Source organism: Pinus tabuliformis, chromosome Q (genome assembly GCF_031772625.1).
Source record: "Pinus tabuliformis cultivar Carrire ecotype Pingquan chromosome Q, CPIR1, whole genome shotgun sequence".
Classification (NCBI taxonomy): Eukaryota; Viridiplantae; Streptophyta; class Pinopsida; order Pinales; family Pinaceae; genus Pinus; species Pinus tabuliformis.
This window is the reverse complement of record NC_142296.1, coordinates 935,380,591-935,389,610: the sequence shown is the minus strand read 5'-3', so window position 1 is coordinate 935,389,610 and position 9,020 is coordinate 935,380,591.

Sequence of the window (9,020 nt, the reverse complement as noted above, 5' to 3'; positions counted from 1 at the left end):
GTTCGGTGGATGGGGTTGAGGTTTCAGTTTCCCCTCATTTGGTTGCCAATAGATCATTACACTCTAGATTATAATGTAAACAATGATTGGTGGAAGGATTTCCTTATGATAGAAGGATATAAACCTTTGAGAATAGAGATGGCCGAATATGACCTTTCTTAGCTTCATGCTAACCACAGCCAGTCCAACCTAGACCTGAAGAGACGGTGAGCTGCATAAGGACATGCAGAAAGACCATTTGGGGGGAGATGTTGGGTACCAAATCTACATACCTTTTCCCTCCATCTTCATTCTCTCTCTTACTCCTTTGTATCTTTAATATTCACTAATCGATTTAAATGCACAAGGTAAGTCCCCTTCCATTGTCTTCTTGGAATGTTTAATTAATGAAGTAATAGTCATGGGGATTTTACCTATGCAAGTTACTAATTCTATAATTTCCGCAGATCCAGTGGTCAAAGGTCGCATATGCAAATCACAGAAGCAACTCCGAGGTAACAACACCATTTCAGGAATGTTGTAACAACATAACATATTCCAGACCATTCTAAACCTTTCTTGTTCTCCCTCTCTCGGAAACTAGTTGGCCGTTTCAATAATTGTATATTTGTAGACATTAGCTACCAGATTCAGAGAATGGTTTTCTCTAAACAATTGTATAAGAAGGGTTTCAATGGTTTGAATCAGGTTAGCTGTGCAAGAGACTAAGATTGTAACAGATGACTATTTAATTAATTGAATGCAAGCTATTTTGTTGTTCTCTCTATAAGCTGTGAATCCATTGCAACGTTGATCAGTGTTGGGTCCCTATAATACTAGTGATTACCCCATTACTATTGTAGTTGTACCCCTTATTAATATTTTTGTGCCCCTATTATCCCCATATTGTTATTACTGTGCCCCATAGAATCCCTCTATTGTTATTTTTGTGGCTTTATATTATTATTGTTAGGTCGGCTGGGTTATATTGTGACTCCTTAGACTCCTATATATATAAAGGAGGTTTTGTCATTTTAATCATCCAAGAATTGTTCATTTATGTAATGTAAAGGAGGTTTCCCCCTCGAAGAGGCTGAATTCTAAAGCGTTGATCTATATTTTCTATCTTTTTCTTGAGCTGGTTTCATAACATTTGGTATCAGAGCTTTGGATTCTAGGGTTTCGTTGTTCCAAACAGGTCATCGTGGAATTTTCGCTATAACATTTTTTTTGCGACGTTTCAGAAGTTGAAAAAAAAACCCATTTGAAAAGAAATCGCGCTGAACCTCGGGTCCAAATTTCAGAGCTGTTCGCGCTATATTTGCAGAGATATGATCTAAGGAAGTTGGTCTTTTTGCAGACTCCTGAATTACATTCCAAACAGGTGACCTGGGGAAAAGCATCATAACTTTCTCTCTGGGGATCGGATTGAAATTTCATAAGAAGGTAAAAAAAGAGGACAGACTGTAGTTTCTTGTATGCATTTTTTAAATCCAAAGGTTGAAACAGTGACTTGTGGCAAGTCGTACAAGTTCGCTCTACTGAACTAGTCTATAATCAAGTCACTATGGGAGATTTCGCATAACTCTTCCTTGGTGAATCCAATTTGGGTCAAACTTGTGGAATTGGAAAGAGGAAACAGAGGGCTACTTCAAAGCACAAATTTAGATCTAGATGATTGGAAAGTACAGAGATACATCAGAGACAATATCGAGCTCCTACAAAGTGAAAAAAGGTGTGTAGATTTTCTTAAATTTTTGCTTAAGCTTGGTTTGAAAATTTATTTTGAAGGAATTCAAAGGGCATAGTAGAGCATTATTATTGGTAACTGATGCCCTGAGGAAAGAAAATGCAAACACCTAGTAAGGAACCTTAAAGCTCTAGCATGACTCATGAAGAAGAGGAAGAAATGCGACATGATATATCAAAATTACAAGACCAAGTGCAACAACTGTCCCTTGCACAAAAAGGAACAGAATCTAAGATGGATGGTTTAAAGAAAGGCGTAGAAGCTAAGATGGATTGTTTAAAGAAAGGTGTAGAAGCTAAGATGAATGATGTGGAAGCTAATATGGATGATTTGAAGATAGATTTGAAGACAGACATGGAAGAATTGAAGATAAATATGATAAGTTGCTACAAGAAAGGGTCACTAATGGTGAAGGGGTAGTAAAGGAAACTCATGATAGAACAAAAGAAATGTTAATCATGATTCCATAGACTCTAATTTTGGATCAAAGACCCACCATATTCCAAAAATCGATATGAGGAAGTTTGATGGCAAGGATCCCGCAACATGGATATTACAGATGGAGCAATTTTTCGATCTCAATAATGTGAAAAACACACAAAAGGTACGTATTGCAACTTTATATTTGGAACCAAATCAGTTTGTATGGTATCAATGGCTTTTCTCTCGTAAAAAATTTATCAATTGGGCAATTTTTACGGAAGAATTGATAGCACATTATGAGGATACAAAAAGAAACACTTTTTTTAGCCAATTGATAAGTCTCAAACAAAAGGGTTCAATAATGGAACACATTGAGGAGTTCCAAAAATTGAACATAAGGGTAAAAGATATTCCAGAGGAGCATAGGATTGATGTTTTCATAGGGTCTTTAAAGGATAATATCCAACATGATGTTCGCGTTTGGGAACCTGATTCATTAGAGAAGGCATTCAGGTTAGCAAGAAAAATGGAAAGAAAAATTATGGCAACCAGGAAGCGTACCACTCACAAATATAAAGACGGAAGTGTTGTTACCGCTAGTCTTCCACAACCTATAAGGTTGACACCACAACAATTGGAAGAAAAAAGAGCAAAAGGGCTTTGTTACAGTTATGATAGCAAATACTCTAAAGGTCATAAGTGTGCTGAGAAGAAATTATTCTACATAGATTGTGAAGAGGAAGAAGAAAAGGAGCAAGAAAGGTCAAAAGAAGAGGATATACTCTAGGAACAAAGCCTAGATAAATAAGAAATGAATCCGACCATATCTTGTAATGCATTGGTGGGAATTACCAATCCTCAAACCATCAAGATAGAAGGACAAATCAAGAAGAAAAATGTAATAGTGTTGATTGATTCAGGAAGTACCCACAATTTTATTCATTGTAAGGTAGCAAGAGAATTGAATTGCTTCTTCTATCTAGCACCAGAGTGTCAAGTGATGGTTACAAATGGAGGAACAATAAATTTCTCGGGAAAGTGCCATAATATCAACCTATCCATGGGAGAATATGTATTGACTAGCCTGATGCTTTCCATTCTAATGGGAGGTGCTGATGTTGTACTAGGAGTCCAATGGCTACAATCCTTGGGTACAATAGCTTTTAATTTTCAAGAAATTTTCATGAAATTTTCTATGGAAGGAAAGGAAGTTGAATTAAGGGGTATTACAGGGAAACTGGGAAAGATAATCAGCTCTAACGGTATGACAAAGCTTCTAAAAAAGGAACAAAGAGGTGTAATTGCACAATTATGTTCGCTAGATGTGTCCACAGTGGAATCATCTATTTCTCCAGATCTCCAAAAAGTCTTGTACAATCATTCCAAGGTATTTGAGACTCCCAAAGGTCTCCCACCTATTCGTGATCATAATCATGCTATTCATCTAATTCCAGGAAGTGTTCCTCCAAACATCAAGCCGTACAGATATCCCTATGCCCAAAAGAGTGAAATTGAACGTATGGTTGCAGAAATGCTAGAGGCTGGTATAATTCAACCAAGTCAAAGTTCTTTCTCTGCTCCAGTCGTATTGGTGCACAAGAAGGATGGATCATGGTGCATGTGTCCGGATTATAGGGAGCTCAACAAGCTCACTATTAAAGATAAGTTTCCCATTCCTGTCATTGATGAATTACTGGATGAATTGCATGGATCAATTTACTTCACCAAGTTGGATCTTCATTCGGGATATCATCAAATCAGAATGAAGATTGAAGACATTCCGAAAACAGCATTTAGAACTCATGAGGGTCATTATGAATTTTTGGTCATGCCTTTTGGCCTTACCAATGCACCTTCAACATTTCAAGGTTTGATGAATTCAATTTTCAAACCATTCGTTAGAAAATTTGTGTTAGTATTTTTTGATGATATACTAATCTACAGCAAGTCTTGGAAGGATCATGTTGAACATGTTGACAGGGTGCTACAACTATTGGAGGAGAAACAATTATATGCAAAAAGATCCAAATGTTTCTTTGGAGTACAGGAGGTGGAATATCTGGGTCATATTGTATCTCATGAAGGAGTTAAGGTAGACCCTAGCAAAATTAAAGCCATTAAGGAATGGAAAATTCCCACATCCATAAATCATCTGCGAGGATTTCTCGGGTTGACAGGGTATTATCGCAAGTTTGTTAAGAATTATGGGAGAATAGCAGCACCTCTAACAACATTATTGAAGAAAGATGCATTTTCATGGACTCCAAAAGTAACAAAGGCATTCGAACATCTTAAAGAGGCAATGTGCCAAGCACCTGTCTTAGCTACACCAGACTTCACAAAAACCTTTATTGTGGAATGTGATGCTTTAGGAAATGGAATTGGTGCTGTTTTAATGCAAGATGAAAGACCCATTGCTTTTGAAAGTTGTCCAATCAAGGGAAAGTTTTTACACAAAGCTATTTATGAGAAGGAAATGTTGGCAATACTCCATGCACTTAAGAAATGGCGACCCTACCTAATGGGAAGACACTTAAAGGTAAAAACGGATCATGATAGCCTTAAATGCTTTTTAGAACAAAGATTATCCTCTGAAGAGCAACAAAAGTGGGTCAAAAAGATGTTGGGTTATGACTTTGAAATCATCTACAAAAAAGGGAAGCAAAATGTGGTGGCAGATGCACTCTCAAGAAAGGATGAGGATGTGGAAGCATTTTTGTGCGCCATTTCTATTATCCAACCAGATTGGATAAACGAAGCAAGGGAGGAATGGAAGAATGACGAAGAAGTGTGGGCACTTATTTGAAAGTTACAACAAGATTCTAGTACGTCTGATACATTTAGCTGGCAAAATGATTCGTTATGGTACAAAGATGGCTTATACCTCTGTAAGAATTCCCAGCTAAAACAAAAGATTCTTATGGAATTGCACACTTCTCCCTTAGGAGGGCACTCAGGATTTTTAAAAACTTACCACATTGTTAAGAAGGAATTTTTTTGGGATGGCCTTAAAGTAGATATTCAAAAGTTTGTGGCGGAATGTTTGGTTTTCCAACAAAATAAAGTTGAAACAATTAAGACACCGGGTATATTACAACCTTTATCCATTCCAAGCCAACGTTGGGAGGAGGTTTCAATGGATTTTATCACAGGTTTACCCAAGTCTGAGGGAAAGAGTGTCATCATGGTGGTAGTTGACAGACTTACCAAGTATGCACACTTTTGTCCATTATCACATCCATTTAAAGCCAGTACAGTTTCTACTGCATTTATGGAAACAATTCAAAAGCTACATGGAAACCCAAAGATTATTGTAAGTGACAGAGATCCCATTTTCACTGGAAATTTTTGGACAGAATTATTTTCTTGTCTTGGTACTCAGTTAGCTCATAGCTCATCTTATCATCCTCAATCTAATGGGCAAACTGAGATAGTAAACAAATGTTTGGAAGGATATCTTTGTTGCTTTGTATCTGATAAACAGACACAATGGGTCAAATGGTTGCCTCTGGTTGAATGGTGGTATAACACTTCCTTCCATACGGCAACAAAAATGACCCCATTTATGGCACTTTATGGGTATCAGCCACCATCCATCACATCATATTTAAGAGAAATTCTAAGGTTCAAGCAGTGGAACATCACATTGAACATCAACAACAAGTCCTCCAACTCTTAAAGGATAACCTCATGTTGGCACAGAATAGAATGAAACAACAGGCAGATCAGCATCGTAGCGAAAGAAGTTTTGATGTAGGTGATTAGGTATTCCTACGGCTACAACCATATAAGCAAATGTCCCTCAAGCAAGCTAAGAAGGATAATAAATTATCACCAAAGTATTATGGTCCATACAAGGTGTTGCAAAAGATTGGTACTATGGCATACAAATTGGAGCTTCCTATAGCTTCTCGATTGCACCCAGTTTTCCATGTTTCATGTTTAAAGAAGGTTATAGGCGACAAGCTCCCAGTTCAAACAATATTGCCAGAACTTGAAGAGGAAGGAAAAATTATATTGGAACCGGAAGTAGTCACAAAAACAAGAACTCGACAGCTATGAAATCGATCAATTTCGGAGTATCTTATCAAGTGGAAGAACTTATCCGCTGAAGATTCCACATGGGAGGATGACAATTTTATACAGAAGCATCCAGAACTTCTCAAGCGTTGAGGACAACACTTTTTTGAAGGAGAGGGTCATGTTGGGTCCCTATAATACTAGTGATTACCCCATTACTATTGTAGTTATACCCCTTATTAATATTGTTGTGCCCCTATTATCCCCATATTGTTATTACTGTGCCCCATAGAATCCCTCTATTGTTATTTTTGTGGCTTTGTATTATTATTGTTAGGTCGGCTGGGTTATATTGTGACTCCTTAGACTCCTATATATAGAAAGGAGGTTTGGTCATTTGAATCATCCAAGAATTGTTCATTTATGTAATGTAAAGGAGGTTGCCCCCTCGAAGAGGCTGAGTTCTAAGACGTTGATCTATCTTTTCTATCTTTTTCTTGAGCTGGTTTCATAACAATCAGAGAGTTGAGCCCACTCTTCTGATCAGGTGTTGTGTTATTTCTGTGTGTTGCTATTTTATTTATGTTGGTTTATTTCAATTATTGTTACAATACTTTATTTCAATTACTCTGAATGCTTTTATAATTCTGCAATTCATTCTTATTTACTATCACGGTGGTTCTTTAATTAATCCAGTTATTAAATCTAGGATTGGTGATTGGATTGTGTCATTGTTACCTGCATATACTTTGCACGTTACCTAATAATACATGCACCCCGATTGATAAATTAAATGTGGAAAGGGGTTGAATAGTTATTCACACTCGGACACCAACAAATTATACAGTAGTAAAATATGCAATCAAACATAGGATTTCAAATCTTTCCACACTATCCTTTAACATTGTTGGCACTCATTTCTACCAGTGCAACCCAGCTTCTTCATAATGGATTAACCCATGCATTCAAGATGTTAGTATCAGGTCATGCATTGCATACATTTCATGCTTTAACATCCTCATATAGTCTACAATTTATAGGCAACAACATGCACAATATTGTAATCAGAACCAAGTTATTTCTCTGTAGTAATAAATATTTCATATTTGTTATTGCATGAACATAATGATTGTACCCACCAGTTGTTCTAGAACCTTTACACTATGAAAACAACAACATTGCTCAATTCATTAAGCTAAAGAAATCATGAACCATCCCATCAATAAACATCATTTTAGACCAATAATGAAAAAAGGTAAAACATAAGAGATACTTATCTCAAAATCAATGGGAAATTAAGTCTGAGACTATGACTCTCCACCCAACCATAGAAAAATAAAACCAATTCCCACTTGTAGTTGTCACCTCCGAGCTAGATTCTAGAGATTGAAGGATATTTTTCTTCAAGTATTAAACACATCCATCAACTAAAACATATACTCCAAATATTCAGCTACCTCCACCCACTAGATGAATTAAAACCAATAAAGCACACAAGGATTCTAGAGACTAACATTCTTCACCCTTCAAAACACAACATTGTGGTTCCACCCAAATAAGGGATTCCAAAACCCACAATAAAATCAAAATACAACAAACGAGCTTCCAAAAATCCTCTAGGAATTTTCTAGGATGAATTCCTCCACCTCAGCCCTTTGGGATTTCCTGAAAAACATCATCTCTGCCCTCTAGGATATTGGGGACTCAAGAGGTAATCAATTCCTCACCTATGATTTCTTCTAGCTCCTTTGCTAACTAAAATACTCATTCCCTTTTTTGTTCAACCTTGCTTGGTAATTCAAAATTTCTCTATCTTTGTTGTTGTCCCTTGTGTTCTCCTTTTTTCAACTTGAAATCTTCAGGCAAAAGGCCCCTCTAATGTTTTTCATTATTTTTGTCTCTCCATGTTCTTCATGGAACATTCTTGTATGTCTCTTCATCTTTCTCATGAATTTTCTGCACATTAATATTATTTTCTGCAATTAATCACCCTAGTCGTTTGGAATATGTGACCCATTACTCAACCCATTTTCCTTTATAAAAAATGTTTACAATTGTTATCACCCAAAAAATAATCACATGGCCATTTCTTACTAGGTGGATCGAAATACACCATGTAGGATTAATTTTACCATGGTAAACCCACTTTCACCATAAGAAATAATTTAGTAAACCATTTTTCCTAAATTATTTCTCATTAAAATTCAAAAGCACCATGAGAATAATTGAATAAATAATTATTTATGTAATTTTAACTAGAAATAATTATTAAATAATTATTTGATAATTATTTCCTAATTAATTTTGACTTAATCACCTTGGAATATTTAAATAAACAATTATTTATTTATTATTCCTTATTTATTCCAAATTTTTCTTATCAAATAATTATTAAACCACTATTTAATAATTATTTCTTTATTATTCTCTTAAAGTGATTAATAAATCATTTTTATTTGCTAATTACTTTAACCACTTTCTAAATAAAGATATTTGACCATTTTGAATATCTTTTCCCTCTCCAAAAAATATAATAAAGTATTCCCAACAACTAGATTTTGATTTGGTCAATAATATTTTATTATTTTCCAATTCCTAATTTAGCTAAATACTTTGTTATAAATAGGAGGGTTTTCCATTCATTCTTCACCTTTATCATTCTTATCGGCACCATTATCGTCTCATCACATTTGAGCTCCCACTTGAGTTCAAGTTATCTTTTGTTTATTTTCTGCCCATTGTATGTTGAAAGAGAAAAAGAGATTGTTGAAGCACAAGGACATCAAAAGGACCCATCCCATAGAGAGGGATATATAGACCCAAGTTTATAAATTATCCTCACTAGGTG